Source organism: Sinohyriopsis cumingii, chromosome 2 (assembly GCF_028554795.1).
Source record: "Sinohyriopsis cumingii isolate HCF-2022 chromosome 2, ASM2855479v2, whole genome shotgun sequence".
NCBI classification, from domain to species: domain Eukaryota; kingdom Metazoa; phylum Mollusca; class Bivalvia; order Unionida; family Unionidae; genus Sinohyriopsis; species Sinohyriopsis cumingii.
In genome coordinates, this window is record NC_142962.1 from 2,749,760 (window position 1) to 2,766,132 (window position 16,373).

Consider the following 16,373-nt stretch of genomic DNA (forward strand, 5'->3'; position numbering starts at 1 on the left):
ATCTAAAGTGCCAGTATATCACCAGGTGTTAATATGTAAATCTTACTCAGTTTGATTTCTAATATTTCTTCATTAACTAAATTCATACTAGCATCTTGATTTTTTCTTCAGTGTATTTCGGAATTATATTTCATTCTCATTTATCGGACACTTGTAAGTTATAACAAATAGATATATTGGAGAATTGCAATTTTTTTTAATAAAAAGTCCCATTTCTATGAAATATTGTTTTCCTTTGTGAAATTAAATTTTGTATTAGATGTGATTTGTAATTTTCAATAATCTCTCTCACTGTCTATCTATCTATCATAAAAATTATATTAGAAGAAACGAAACAACTCAGCTATGTACACATGTACAAATTTCTACCCCAAATTTCAATTTTTAGTTTTAACATACCCAATAAATCGAAACTCATTTGATAATTGGGAAATATATGTAGCTACTAAATTTCTGACTCACGCTTAAACAGATTTGTTCCGTTTAATTGGTAGTGTTGTGGTTTGAGCTGTGAAATAAGGATTCGGAAAATGTCCCCAAGGCATACGTGCTTAAAACAACACTTGACACAAGCGGCGACATGGATTAAGTCTGACAATAGGATAATCTGAAATGTTTGCACGATTCAAAGGAACTAACTGTTATGGCTAATTACATTGAATAAATAATTACATGTTTATTGGTGAGCCATTTACTAAATACCGTGCTTATGTGTTGATTATCTACTTGTGATTGATGCTATTCTTTTGTAGACATGATGAACAGAATATTGTTTACTTGTTCTTTTAAAAACTAAACTATCAGAGCTTTATTAAACAGACATGATATCGCTTTTGATGCTTTGAGGATGCAGACCGACAAAGAAGTTTTCTAAAACTCAGATTCACTCAAATGATTTTCGGCAGATAATTATCATTGCATACATATATTTAAGTATAGTTTGTCTTTCCACACAACAATGTTTGCATGCAGTGCTACGGGTGAGATATAGAAACCACCTGTAATTGGTAATTCTCACAAGCTCCGCTGCTTTAAGGACATTACACTTTTCATAAAGGGGTCCCAAACTGAGAGTTAAGGCTCAAAGTAGAACAAAAGTTTGGAGTAAAAGTTTTGAAGGAAAGGATGACCACAGTCTGGGGCTTTCCTTCAGTATTTACATGAGTTAGGCTGCTGTACATGTCGGAGGACGCCAGGAGGGTGCCTCTTTTTACATACATTATGGGATTTGGTATCAAATCATGGTATAGATGATGCCATCAGTTTCGTAACTGTAGCAGGTGTGGTACCACGGGCCTCCCACCAACGGATTGTCCATAACCGGTACAACAACAAGAAAACATGCCTCAAAACTCAGTAATGATTGATGAAATGGCCTATGATCGTCAGAGGGTTCCAGATCCTGGGGGAGAGATGGAACAGATCTCAGGAAACCCACCCCACTGAAATGCCGCAACATCGAACCAGGTCATACTGGGTATGCAGTGCGAAATTGAGGTTGGAAGCTCAAACGGTCCTAAAACTTCTCAATCCACGTCCACATAATGGACTAGTTATACAAATACGAGTGCACGTGAGAAGAAGGGGGCAAAGGGTAAAAAAGGAAAACAACAAAGCAAACGAAACACAAAAACCTACCACCCCATATTTATTTATGGAAGAACCAAGTTTCTAGCATAAAACAAATCCGCTCATTGAGTCTAAAATAATAGTGAGCGAGAGTGAGGAGGTTGAGAGCCCTCAACACACAAATTTTCCACTGTCAATTTTACTATATGTTATTGCAATTGAAACATTATATAAGAATATTGAAAATAATAGCAATTAATTGGAAATTGGCGGGCAAATGACCCAGGAGCTCCCCCAAATTGAATCAAACAACAAGTGAAGGCTTTAGGAATATTTTATGGAAAGAATTTAGACGAACTTAATTACAACCAAATATTAAAGAAAGTTGAGGAACAGATAGAAATTTGGTCATAGGTTCTCTAAACCTAATGGAATTCTTACAAGCCTATAAGACCTACATTTATTGCCAAATTGATTATGTAACACAAAAATAGATTTGATAGAACCAATGATAAACATTCTTTTCTTTTCATGAAATCCTTATTTAATATGTACATGTTGAAATGTGCAAGTGACACAGATACTCCTATATGCACCCATATTAGACATATCCGCTCACCCGTACCCTCATATACACACACACATACTTACACACACACACACACACACTTACTGCTCATACATACGTTGTAAAACGCTTATACTAATTTTACATAATACGTAAGTTTCTAGCTAACGTATAGGCGAGGAATTTATAATAATAAATTATTTTACGTCTACTTATCAATTAACATAATAACTTTACATAGAATTTAAAACAAATGAAATTACTATTCAAGTTTTAAATTTAGAGATATAGTATTGATTGAAATACAAAGTGTATACAAAATTGTATAAGCGTGAAAGGTCATGTTAAAAGGATAGACAAGGTAAAGTACAGAAAAAGCTCGTGCGAAAAGAAGAGATAGTGTTAACACGTGCGGCTTGGGGTATTCTTGAATTAACGTGTTGACCGGTAAACGTGGGTTGAAACATGCAGGCAAAAAGACGGTGTACTAAAGAATCAGGAGATTAGAAAAGGATACATAATTGGATATATTTAAAGAAAAAGGTAAGTAGTGAGTATTATTCTAGACTTATGCCACTTACTATTTAACAAATTTAAAGAGAACATAATAACCCAGCTAGACACCATTTGTCAATAAAGTGAAGAAGGTTAAGTCTGGAAATGTCAGCTCTGATTCTACATTTTAGGCAAGAGAGAAAGAAGAATAGCAAGGTGTTACTGGTTACCACTTCTTTATGATAATATGCATGGATACATTTAATCCATATAGCATATTTGTATCCAGCGCATAATAAAAGCCACAAGTCCGCGATTTCAGGTTCCGGAAACAAGGCCCCATAGAAGAAACTTAGGATAAGACCAAATTTAAGGAATGTAAAAAGTACCGAAGGAGTTTCGAGAGTTTTTTTCAGCCATTTAATTATGAGCTGTTGTAAAGCGAGTATTAAATTGCATTCGAAAATTAAATGGTCAGTGATTTCAGTCCCACCGCAAAAAAAAGTGCATAACTTGAATTAGGGAATATTTTTAAAAAATGTGTTTTACAGGTAAAATGTCGTGTATGATTTTAAAACACACATATCTAGTGATGGTGTATAGGAATTTATTTTGCAGGTGTTTTTTGTTGTTGAAATATTGGGGGAGTTTAAGTCATATAATTTGGTTATTTTGGGTTCAAGAAGGTGACTTTGTAGTTGTCGTTGATATAATATTTTTGTAGGGTCTTAACCAAAACTGAGACCAGGATTATTTTATGAATTGAGATTGAAATATAAATTATTCTGTTTATATGGATCCGTAGAATACGTTATATCCAACGGGATCTTCTTATATAAACCGCAAAATGAATTGGGACTGGGACTATGCTATTTGCATAACAAACACACAATATATATTTTAAGTAGAATAAGGCACAGTTGTTCGTTACGAAGAAAACTTAGGAGTATCCGCCATTGAATCAGGGTATGAATGTTCAATCCTGTAACAATATAATACAAGAAAAAGACACGAGTTCGCACCTATCGGTAGTTCCAACCATGCTAGTTTATCCTAATTGCGTCTGCTAATTTCCACCTTCAGCCAGTGGTAATCAAGAATAGTTCAATTTTCAAAACTGCTCGACACACTTCGTTCAGTATGAGACATCTTGGAGAAAATTCAATAATTGTTCGCCGATTTTGACGTTTGGACAACTAATGGCAGGCAGTGCCGTTTGCATTCGAATAGTCTTGGATTTCACCAGTGAACGAAAGGTAAGATCCGAACAACATCGAGTGCGCAGTTTTTCGGATCTTACCTTTCGGTCAATCGTGAAAAATGAACTCTTCTTGATTACGACTGGCTTACGTTGGAGATTAGCAGACGCTATTAGGATAAACTAACAGAGTCGGACCTACCGAGCGGTGGGGACTCGTGTCTTCCCTTGTGTTATATTGTTACAGGTTAGAAGCGTCATCCTTTGATTCATGGACGAATACTCCTAATTTTCACTGTAACGAACCCCTTTTAGAATAAGGCACTTTACAGATAATACCCAATATACCTGGGAGGCCGTATACATTTATTTGTACCGATACCTATGTAAGCACAATCGGAGACTAGTAATCGGAATCTATATTGGGATGGAATACGGAAGAGATGGGAAGCTATCTCGTCTGCTTTTAACAAAGCGTGATGTTTATTCACCTACATGACGTTTGGATCACTGGCGAGATGGCCTTTAAAAAACATAGTATACGTATGATTCCGCCTTGCCATTTGTATGGTCAATACACTGATTCTAAATCCACACAATACTGCGTTGTCCGCAAACAGCAACTGACCGTTATAGAATTACTGGTGCAATAAGGGATACATTTTTGGGCATCGACGCAAAATAACCTCTAAATTACAAATGAGATTAATGACAGCAATATATATAAATAAAGTTTTAGTTGATTATGTAACATCAATAATGAAAGCCAAACGATTAGATATGTTTTAAGGTGCACAAGAGTACTTCATTTATATAGTTTTTATCATACCATGAAACAAATTGATCATCTTTGGACCGCGTGCTTTGTCTGACGAAACAGGGTTAATGGGAGCGTTAAATAAAAAAGAAAGACCTCTAATTCATACGATCATCGAAATTATATCAAGCGCATGTGAAATTGTTTGTTCTCATATACTTGTATAAAAAGTTTTCATTTATCTTGAATAAGTTTTTGTTTATTATTAAAATAAAAATCGTATGGCTATAAGCTAGATACATAGTATTATTCAGTGAAAGACAACTCCTGGACACTGCTGGAGTCCCGACAATACTTAAGTATGAAAGCCTTGAATTTGCAATGGTTGCAAGGAAGAAAAAAAGGACGTTATAAATATATGGAAGCCCGTGCATATCAATTATCTTGAACCATTTTTCAAGTTGTTTGCAGAAATGCATTTTAGATACCACATCGGTTACCATTAACGATGCCATTTGAAAATAACTATAGTCTACTTTCAATAATATTTATTGAAGGAAAATAAACATCTTCATATATAACTTAAAGACTGCGATGTTTTCGGATTTTGTACAACCAAAAAGCTTGTTAAAAGTTGTTTTGAATTTGACAAAGAGAGAGAAAGAAAGAGATTTTAGAAGTATTTTTGAAATTGAATATTAGACAGAAACATTATTTCATTGCATAGACTAGCCAGGCGATCATCTATGTTGAATCAATGATAGATGGTACATGTTACTAACAGAAATATAAGATTTAAAAGAATTTCTTTATGAAAATATTTTCTCATAAAATAAGAAAACATCGATCAATTATGTTTTTGGCAAATGACTATTCGTGATAGCACTGTAAAGAAATAAATATCAACTAAAAGCTTGTTAAACAAATTTCTTGTTTTCGTTTGTTCTAGTAATTGTTTCCACTTTATAACTGTGATATGTACTCTTCCATTCCAAGGTGTGAATCAATCATCACAGCGAGGCCAGAGGAACTTCCGTGAGTGCCTAATTAAGTGCTTACTCAGTGTCAGTAGGGGATTTATTTGAATACTGTTGAATTTTAGTCGTATCGACAGGATGACACGAGCCAATCAGGAAGCTAATTGTCATCAACCGATCACATATATAAAAGGTGCTGACATTACGGTACTTTAAACGGACTGAATATAGAGATGGATAACGATTTTAAGGACATGGAAAGCCATAATTTACGGGATGCAGAGAAAAACGCAAGTTTAAATCGTAATACACCAAGACTCCGAAAGAAGACAAAAAGGGCAGCTGATATTCCTGTTACAAAATTTCATGATTTGTACAGACCAACAGGAGAAATCTTAGGAAATGGTACTATTGATTCAGTGCAGACATTTATAAATATTTCCAACAGCAAAGAATATGCTGTAAAGATCATTAAAAACAACACGATCCGATCCAGCAGCAAAGTCTTCAAAGAAATAGAAATATACAACTTATGTCAAGGTCAGGAGAACATCTTACAGCTTTATGAATACTTTGAAGAAGAAGGTCGATTTTATTTGGTCTTTGACAAGATGTTGGGAGGAACCTTGTTTGACAATATTGAGAGAAGGGGTCATCTGACTGAGACAGAAGCCAGTTTAATAGTGAAATGCATCACACGAGCCTTGGATTTCCTCCACAATAAAGGAATAGTCCACAGGGATCTAAAGCTAGAAAACATATTGTGTGAAAAGAAAGAAATATTCCCGATACGAATATGTGATTTTGACTTGGCAAGTGGTGTGCCTGTTGAAAGTCAGAAGGATATGTGTTCCACGCCAGATCTCCTGACGCCAGTCGGCACAGCAGATTATATGGCTCCTGAAGTTGTTAAAGTTTGGCTTGGTGAATCCTTATCCTATGACAAGAAATGTGATCTCTGGAGCCTGGGAATAATCATGTACATCATGCTGTGCGGTTACCATCCATTTTATGGCGACTGTGGAGGTGGTTGTGGGTGGAACAGTGATGTGATGTGTCGGGACTGCCAGGACATGCTTTTCAGCAGCATCAAAAATGATGTTTATGAGTTTCCAGAAAACGATTGGAGTGTAATCTCAGACAGTGCCAAAGACCTCATTCGTCACTTGCTGGTGCGAGATCCACGCAAGCGTTATTCTACCGAGCAGGTCTTCAACCACCCCTGGGTATCTTGCCCACCGGCTGCTACTTCTCTTGCTACACCAACAATGCTTTCTAGGAATAGCAGTACCAAGGATTTGGAGCCATTTGCTGAGACTGCTATTTCAATCAACCGCATGCTGCAGCAGCATCTAATTATTCACAAGCCGCCAAGTTATCCTTATAATGACGAAAATGAGGGAAATGAAAACGATGAAATCAATTTTGAAGAAATTGTAGTACCACCATTAAAATTGTCCCCATCTGCTTCCAGCTTGACAAAACATCAGTCAAGTTTGGTGCCCGGAACCAATGTTCGTTCAACAGAATTCGGTAGTGGCTGTACACTGCCGGGCATCAGTCATTCACAGGACGAATAGTTATTTAGTGATATTTTCATCTGAATAACTTTTATTTTGAAAATAATTACAAACACGTGACTAACTTTGCTACATCAAGTTTACGATAAGGACTGATTATTCAAAATATGCTGCCTTTGATGAAAAGTTTAGGATTTGTTCTGATTTTCATCAATCCAGATTGTCTTGTTTCGAAGAGTACATTTTAAGAGTGGGTGGGTGGGATTATACAACCTAAAGAGTTTTCATCTCTTATAATGTAGATGAAACAAATTGTCCGGAGTATATATGTGCATATATCACTTTCGTTGAATTGTTGCTAAATTGTAATTGACTTTTATTCTGTAAAATGCTGATTGTTGTAATAAAATACGACTGAATTTTATATGATCGTTAATACCAATTCATGGTTCTGAATGTCTTTGAAAGGAGAGATTATTCAGTATTTGTGTTAATAATCAACGAGTGCTTTGATTTTATAATTGTGCTGTTATTCATGAATGAGGTTGGTGGAATGTAAAATGTTCTCTGATGCTTAAAATGACGTGTCAAAATAGTGATATTTTATATCTAAAGTGCCAGTATATCACCAGGTGTTAATATGTAAATCTTACTCAGTTTGATTTCTAATATTTCTTCATTAACTAAATTCATACTAGCATCTTGATTTTTTTCTTCAGTGTATTTCGCAATTATATTTCATTCTCATTTATCGGACACTTGTAAGTTATAACAAATAGATATATTGGAGAATTGCATTTTTTAATAAAAAGTCCCATTTCTATGAAATATTGTTTTCCTTTGTGAAATTAAATTTTGTATTAGATGTGATTTGTAATTTTCAATAATCTCTCTCTCTGTCTATCTATCTATCAGAAAAATTATATTAGAAGAAACGAAACAACTCAGCTATGTACACATGTACAAATTTCTACCCCAAATTTCAATTTTTAGTTTTAACATACCCAATAAATCGAAACTCATTTGATACTTGGGAAATATATGTAGCTACTAAATTTCTGACTCACGCTTAAACAGATTTGTTCCGTTTAATTGGTAGTGTTGTGGTTTGAGCTGTGAAATAAGGATTCGGAAAATGTCCCCAAGGCATACGTGCTTAAAACAACACTTGACACAAGCGGCGACATGGATTAAGTCTGACAATAGGATAATCTGAAATGTTTGCATGATTCAAAGGAACTAACTGTTATGGCTAATTACATTGAATAAATAATTACATGTTTATTGGTGAGCCATTTACTAAATACCGTGCTTATGTGCTGATTATCTACTTGTGATTGATGCTATTCTTTTGTAGACATGATGAACAGAATATTGTTTACTTGTTCTTTTAAAAACTAAACTATCAGAGCTTTATTAAACAGACATGATATCGCTTTTGATGCTTTGAGGATGCAGACCGACAAAGAAGTTTTCTAAAAATCAGATTCACTCAAATGATTTTCGGCAGATAATTATCATTGCATACATATATTTAAGTATAGTTTGTCTTTCCACACAACAATGTTTGCATGCAGTGCTACGGGTGAGATATAGAAACCACCTGTAATTGGTAATTCTCACAAGCTCCGCTGCTTTAAGGACATTACACTTTTCATAAAGGGGTCCCAAACTGAGAGTTAAGGCTCAAAGTAGAACAAAAGTTTGGAGTAAAAGTTTTGAAGGAAAGGATGACCACAGTCTGGGGCTTTCCTTCAGTATTTACATGAGTTAGGCTGCTGTACATGTCGGAGGACGCCAGGAGGGTGCCTCTTTTTACATACATTATGGGATTTGGTATCAAATCATGGTATAGATGATGCCATCAGTTTCGTAACTGTAGCAGGTGTGGTACCACGGGCCTCCCACCAACGGATTGTCCATAACCGGTACAACAACAAGAAAACATGCCTCAAAACTCAGTAATGATTGATGAAATGGCCTATGATCGTCAGAGGGTTCCAGATCCTGGGGGAGAGATGGAACAGATCTCAGGAAACCCACCCCACTGAAATGCCGCAACATCGAACCAGGTCATACTGGGTATGCAGTGCGAAATTGAGGTTGGAAGCTCAAACGGTCCTAAAACTTCTCAATCCACGTCCACATAATGGACTAGTTATACAAATACGAGTGCACGTGAGAAGAAGGGGGCAAAGGGTAAAAAAGGAAAACAACAAAGCAAACGAAACACAAAAACCTACCACCCCATATTTATTTATGGAAGAACCAAGTTTCTAGCATAAAACAAATCCGCTCATTGAGTCTAAAATAATAGTGAGCGAGAGTGAGGAGGTTGAGAGCCCTCAACACACAAATTTTCCACTGTCAATTTTACTATATGTTATTGCAATTGAAACATTATATAAGAATATTGAAAATAATAGCAATTAATTGGAAATTGGCGGGCAAATGACCCAGGAGCTCCCCCAAATTGAATCAAACAACAAGTGAAGGCTTTAGGAATATTTTATGGAAAGAATTTAGACGAACTTAATTACAACCAAATATTAAAGAAAGTTGAGGAACAGATAGAAATTTGGTCATAGGTTCTCTAAACCTAATGGAATTCTTACAAGCCTATAAGACCTACATTTATTGCCAAATTGATTATGTAACACAAAAATAGATTTGATAGAACCAATGATAAACATTCTTTTCTTTTCATGAAATCCTTATTTAATATGTACATGTTGAAATGTGCAAGTGACACAGATACTCCTATATGCACCCATATTAGACATATCCGCTCACCCGTACCCTCATATACACACACACACACTTACACACACACACACACACTTACTGCTCATACATACGTTGTAAAACGCTTATACTAATTTTACATGATACGTAAGTTTCTAGCTAACGTATAGGCGAGGAATTTATAATAATAAATTATTTTACGTCTACTTATCAATTAACATAATAACTTTACATAGAATTTAAAACAAATGAAATTACTATTCAAGTTTTAAATTTAGAGATATAGTATTGATTGAAATACAAAGTGTATACAAAGGTCATGTTAAAAGGATAGACAAGGTAAAGTACAGAAAAAGCTCGTGCGAAAAGAAGAGATAGTGTTAACACGTGCGGCTTGGGATATTCTTGAATTAACGTGTTGACCGGTAAACGTGGGTTGAAACATGCAGGCAAAAAGACGGTGTACTAAAGAATCAGGAGATTAGAAAAGGATACATAATTGGATATATTTAAAGAAAAAGGTAAGTAGTGAGTATTATTCTAGACTTATGCCACTTACTATTTAACAAATTTAAAGAGAACATAATAACCCAGCTAGACACCATTTGTCAATAAAGTGAAGAAGGTTAAGTCTGGAAATGTCAGCTCTGATTCTACATTTTAGGCAAGAGAGAAAGAAGAATAGCAAGGTGTTACTGGTTACCACTTCTTTATGATAATATGCATGGATACATTTAATCCATATAGCATATTTGTATCCAGCGCATAATAAAAGCCACAAGTCCGCGATTTCAGGTTCCGGAAACAAGGCCCCATAGAAGAAACTTAGGATAAGACCAAATTTAAGGAATGTAAAAAGTACCGAAGGAGTTTCGAGAGTTTTTTTCAGCCATTTAATTATGAGCTGTTGTAAAGCGAGTATTAAATTGCATTCGAAAATTAAATGATCAGTGATTTCAGTCCCACCGCAAAAAAAAAGTGCATAACTTGAATTAGGGAATATTTTTTAAAAATATGTTGTTGTTGTTGTAGGGTTTAACGCCATTTTTCAGCACGCAATAGGCTATACATGGCGGCCAGTATTAATGGTGGAGGAAGAAACCGGGAAATCCCCGGAAAGAACCACCGACCCTCGAGAAGCTACTGGCAAGCTTTCTCACATATCCACATTGGCCGAATCCGAGACTCGAACCCACGCAGACAGAGGTGAGATGGCAGTGATCCGTAACGGTGAGCGCTTTAGACCACTCGGCCACTCGGGGCCCCTTAAAAATATGTGTTTTACAGGTAAAATGTCGTGTATGATTTTAAAACACACATATCTAGTGATGGTGTATAGGATTTTATTTTGCAGGTGTTTCTTGTTGTTGAAATATTGGGGGAGTTTAAGTCATATAATTTGGTTATTTTGGGTTCAAGAAGGTGACTTTGTAGTTGTCGTTGATATAATATTTTTGTAGGGTCTTAACCAAAACTGAGACCAGGATTATTTTATGAATTGAGATTGAAATATAAATTATTCTGTTTATATGGATCCGTAGAATACGTTATATCCAACGGGATCTTCTTATATAAACCGCAAAATGAAGTGGGACTGGGACTATGCTATTTGCATCACAAACACACAATATATATTTTAAGTAGAATAAGGCACAGTTGTTCGTTACGAAAAAACTTAGGAGTATCCGTCATTGAATCAGGGTATGAATGTTCAATCCTGTAACAATATAATACAAGAAAAAGACACGAGTTCGCACCCATCGGTAGTTCCAACCATGCTAGTTTATCCTAATTGCGTCTGCTAATTTCCACCTTCAGCCAGTGGTAATCAAGAATAGTTCAATTTTCAAAACTGCTCGACACACTTCGTTCAGTATGAGACATCTTGGAGAAAATTCAATAATTGTTCGCCGATTTTGACGTTTGGACAACTAATGGCAGGCAGTGCCGTTTGCATTCGAATAGTCTTGGATTTCACCAGTGAACGAAAGGTAAGATCCGAACAACATCGAGTGCGCAGTTTTTCGGATCTTACCTTTCGGTCAATCGTGAAAAATGAACTCTTCTTGATTACGACTGGCTTACGTTGGAGATTAGCAGACGCTATTAGGATAAACTAACAGAGTCGGACCTACCGAGCGGTGGGGACTCGTGTCTTCCCTTGTGTTATATTGTTACAGGTTAGAAGCGTCATCCTTTGATTCATGGACGAATACTCCTAATTTTCACTGTAACGAACCCCTTTTAGAATAAGGCACTTTACAGATAATACCCAATATACCTGGGAGGCCGTATACATTTATTTGTACCGATACCTATGTAAGCACAATCGGAGACTAGTAATCGGAATCTATATTGGGATGGAATACGGAAGAGATGGGAAGCTATCTCGTCTGCTTTTAACAAAGCGTGATGTTTATTCACCTACATGACGTTTGGATCACTGGCGAGATGGCCTTTAAAAAACATAGTATACGTATGATTCCGCCTTGCCATTTGTATGGTCAATACACTGATTCTAAATCCACACAATACTGCGTTGTCCGCAAACAGCAACTGACCGTTATAGAATTACTGGTGCAATAAGGGATACATTTTTGGGCATCGACGCAAAATAACCTCTAAATTACAAATGAGATTAATGACAGCAATATATATAAATAAAGTTTTAGTTGATTATGTAACATCAATAATGAAAGCCAAACGATTAGATATGTTTTAAGGTGCACAAGAGTACTTCATTTATATAGTTTTTATCATACCATGAAACAAATTGATCATCTTTGGACCGCGTGCTTTGTCTGACGAAACAGGGTTAATGGGAGCGTTAAATAAAAAAGAAAGACCTCTAATTCATACGATCATCGAAATTATATCAAGCGCATGTGAAATTGTTTGTTCTCATATACTTGTCTAAAAAGTTTTCATTTATCTTGAATAAATTTTTCTTTATTATTAAAATAAAAATCGTATGGCTATAAGCTAGATACATAGTATTATTCAGTGAAAGACAACTCCTGGACACTGCTGGAGTCCCGACAATACTTAAGTATGAAAGCCTTGAATTTGCAATGGTTGCAAGGAAGAAAAAAAGGACGTTATAAATATATGGAAGCCCGTGCATATCAATTATCTTGAACCATTTTTCAAGTTGTTTGCAGAAATGCATTTTAGATACCACATCGGTTACCATTAACGATGCCATTTGAAAATAACTATAGTCTACTTTCAATAATATTTATTGAAGGAAAATAAACATCTTCATATATAACTTAAAGACTGCGATGTTTTCGGATTTTGTACAACCAAAAAGCTTGTTAAAAGTTGTTTTGAATTTGACAAAGAGAGAGAAAGAAAGAGATTTTAGAAGTATTTTTGAAATTGAATATTAGACAGAAACATTATTTCATTGCATAGACTAGCCAGGCGATCATCTATGTTGAATCAATGATAGATGGTACATGTTACTAACAGAAATATAAGATTTAAAAGAATTTCTTTATGAAAATATTTTCTCATAAAATAAGAAAACATCGATCAATTATGTTTTTGGCAAATGACTATTCGTGATAGCACTGTAAAGAAATAAATATCAACTAAAAGCTTGTTAAACAAATTTCTTGTTTTCGTTTGTTCTAGTAATTGTTTCCACTTTATAACTGTGATATGTACTCTTCCATTCCAAGGTGTGAATCAATCATCACAGCGAGGCCAGAGGAACTTCCGTGAGTGCCTAATTAAGTGCTTACTCAGTGTCAGTAGGGGATTTATTTGAATACTGTTGAATTTTAGTCGTATCGACAGGATGACACGAGCCAATCAGGAAGCTAATTGTCATCAACCGATCACATATATAAAAGGTGCTGACATTACGGTACTTTAAACGGACTGAATATAGAGATGGATAACGATTTTAAGGACATGGAAAGCCATAATTTACGGGATGCAGAGAAAAACGCAAGTTTAAATCGTAATACACCAAGACTCCGAAAGAAGACAAAAAGGGCAGCTGATATTCCTGTTACAAAATTTCATGATTTGTACAGACCAACAGGAGAAATCTTAGGAAATGGTACTATTGATTCAGTGCAGACATTTATAAATATTTCCAACAGCAAAGAATATGCTGTAAAGATCATTAAAAACAACACGATCCGATCCAGCAGCAAAGTCTTCAAAGAAATAGAAATATACAACTTATGTCAAGGTCAGGAGAACATCTTACAGCTTTATGAATACTTTGAAGAAGAAGGTCGATTTTATTTGGTCTTTGACAAGATGTTGGGAGGAACCTTGTTTGACAATATTGAGAGAAGGGGTCATCTGACTGAGACAGAAGCCAGTTTAATAGTGAAATGCATCACACGAGCCTTGGATTTCCTCCACAATAAAGGAATAGTCCACAGGGATCTAAAGCTAGAAAACATATTGTGTGAAAAGAAAGAAATATTCCCGATACGAATATGTGATTTTGACTTGGCAAGTGGTGTGCCTGTTGAAAGTCAGAAGGATATGTGTTCCACGCCAGATCTCCTGACGCCAGTCGGCACAGCAGATTATATGGCTCCTGAAGTTGTTAAAGTTTGGCTTGGTGAATCCTTATCCTATGACAAGAAATGTGATCTCTGGAGCCTGGGAATAATCATGTACATCATGCTGTGCGGTTACCATCCATTTTATGGCGACTGTGGAGGTGGTTGTGGGTGGAACAGTGATGTGATGTGTCGGGACTGCCAGGACATGCTTTTCAGCAGCATCAAAAATGATGTTTATGAGTTTCCAGAAAACGATTGGAGTGTAATCTCAGACAGTGCCAAAGACCTCATTCGTCACTTGCTGGTGCGAGATCCACGCAAGCGTTATTCTACCGAGCAGGTCTTCAACCACCCCTGGGTATCTTGCCCACCGGCTGCTACTTCTCTTGCTACACCAACAATGCTTTCTAGGAATAGCAGTACCAAGGATTTGGAGCCATTTGCTGAGACTGCTATTTCAATCAACCGCATGCTGCAGCAGCATCTAATTATTCACAAGCCGCCAAGTTATCCTTATAATGACGAAAATGAGGGAAATGAAAACGATGAAATCAATTTTGAAGAAATTGTAGTACCACCATTAAAATTGTCCCCATCTGCTTCCAGCTTGACAAAACATCAGTCAAGTTTGGTGCCCGGAACCAATGTTCGTTCAACAGAATTCGGTAGTGGCTGTACACTGCCGGGCATCAGTCATTCACAGGACGAATAGTTATTTAGTGATATTTTCATCTGAATAACTTTTATTTTGAAAATAATTACAAACACGTGACTAACTTTGCTACATCAAGTTTACGATAAGGACTGATTATTCAAAATATGCTGCCTTTGATGAAAAGTTTAGGATTTGTTCTGATTTTCATCAATCCAGATTGTCTTGTTTCGAAGAGTACATTTTAAGAGTGGGTGGGTGGGATTATACAACCTAAAGAGTTTTCATCTCTTATAATGTAGATGAAACAAATTGTCCGGAGTATATATGTGCATATATCACTTTCGTTGAATTGTTGCTAAATTGTAATTGACTTTTATTCTGTAAAATGCTGATTGTTGTAATAAAATACGACTGAATTTTATATGATCGTTAATACCAATTCATGGTTCTGAATGTCTTTGAAAGGAGAGATTATTCAGTATTTGTGTTAATAATCAACAAGTGCTTTGATTTTATAATTGTGCTGTTATTCATGAATGAGGTTGGTGGAATGTAAAATGTTCTCTGATGCTTAAAATGACGTGTCAAAATAGTGATATTTTATATCTAAAGTGCCAGTATATCACCAGGTGTTAATATGTAAATCTTACTCAGTTTGATTTCTAATATTTCTTCATTAACTAAATTCATACTAGCATCTTGATTTTTTTCTTCAGTGTATTTCGCAATTATATTTCATTCTCATTTATCGGACACTTGTAAGTTATAACAAATAGATATATTGGAGAATTGCATTTTTTAATAAAAAGTCCCATTTCTATGAAATATTGTTTTCCTTTGTGAAATTAAATTTTGTATTAGATGTGATTTGTAATTTTCAATAATCTCTCTCTCTGTCTATCTATCTATCAGAAAAATTATATTAGAAGAAACGAAACAACTCAGCTATGTACACATGTACAAATTTCTACCCCAAATTTCAATTTTTAGTTTTAACATACCCAATAAATCGAAACTCATTTGATACTTGGGAAATATATGTAGCTACTAAATTTCTGACTCACGCTTAAACAGATTTGTTCCGTTTAATTGGTAGTGTTGTGGTTTGAGCTGTGAAATAAGGATTCGGAAAATGTCCCCAAGGCATACGTGCTTAAAACAACACTTGACACAAGCGGCGACATGGATTAAGTCTGACAATAGGATAATCTGAAATGTTTGCACGATTCAAAGGAACTAACTGTTATGGCTAATTACATTGAATAAATAATTACATGTTTATTGGTGAGCCATTTACTAAATACCGTGCTTATGTGCTGATTATCTACTTGTGATTGATGCTATTCTTTTGTAG

General features: G+C 35.5%; 2 pseudogenes; both read left to right on the plus strand.

The window, feature by feature from the left end:
* Nucleotides 1-4,348: 4,348 nt before the first annotated feature.
* LOC149804225 (MAP kinase-interacting serine/threonine-protein kinase 1 pseudogene) lies at nt 4,349-7,144 on the plus strand (annotated as a pseudogene).
* Nucleotides 7,145-12,280: 5,136 nt separating this feature from the next.
* On the plus strand, nt 12,281-15,076 carry LOC149804226 (MAP kinase-interacting serine/threonine-protein kinase 1 pseudogene; annotated as a pseudogene).
* The last annotated feature ends 1,297 nt before the right edge of the window (nt 15,077-16,373 follow it).